Here is a 420-nt window from a genome sequence, read left to right on the forward strand (position 1 = left end):
CTAAGTTTGTAAATTCATACCGAGTGGAGAGCAAACCTCCCACTCGAGGGCTTAGCTGCAGTTCAGCACTCGCCTAAGTTCTCCCACGAAGAGACTTAGCTGCAGTCAGACACTCGCCTAAGTTTAAAAATCGTACCGAGTGGAGAGCAAACCTCCCACTCGGGGGCTTAGCTGCAGTTCAGCACTCGCCTGAGTTCTCCCACGAAGAGAGTTAGCTGCAGTCAGACACTCGCCTAAGTTTAAAAAATCCTACCGAGTGGAGAGCAAACCTCCCACTCAGGGGGCTTAGCTGCAGCCCAGTGCTCGCCTAAGTGTTAACAAAATCCCACCGAGTGAGAGCAAACCTCCCACTCGGGGGCTTAGCTGCAGCCCAGTGCTCGCCTAAGTGTTAACAAAATCCCACCGAGTGAGAGCAAACCT

This window comes from Triticum dicoccoides, chromosome 1A, assembly GCF_002162155.2.
Source record: "Triticum dicoccoides isolate Atlit2015 ecotype Zavitan chromosome 1A, WEW_v2.0, whole genome shotgun sequence".
Taxonomy (NCBI): Eukaryota; Viridiplantae; Streptophyta; class Magnoliopsida; order Poales; family Poaceae; genus Triticum; species Triticum dicoccoides.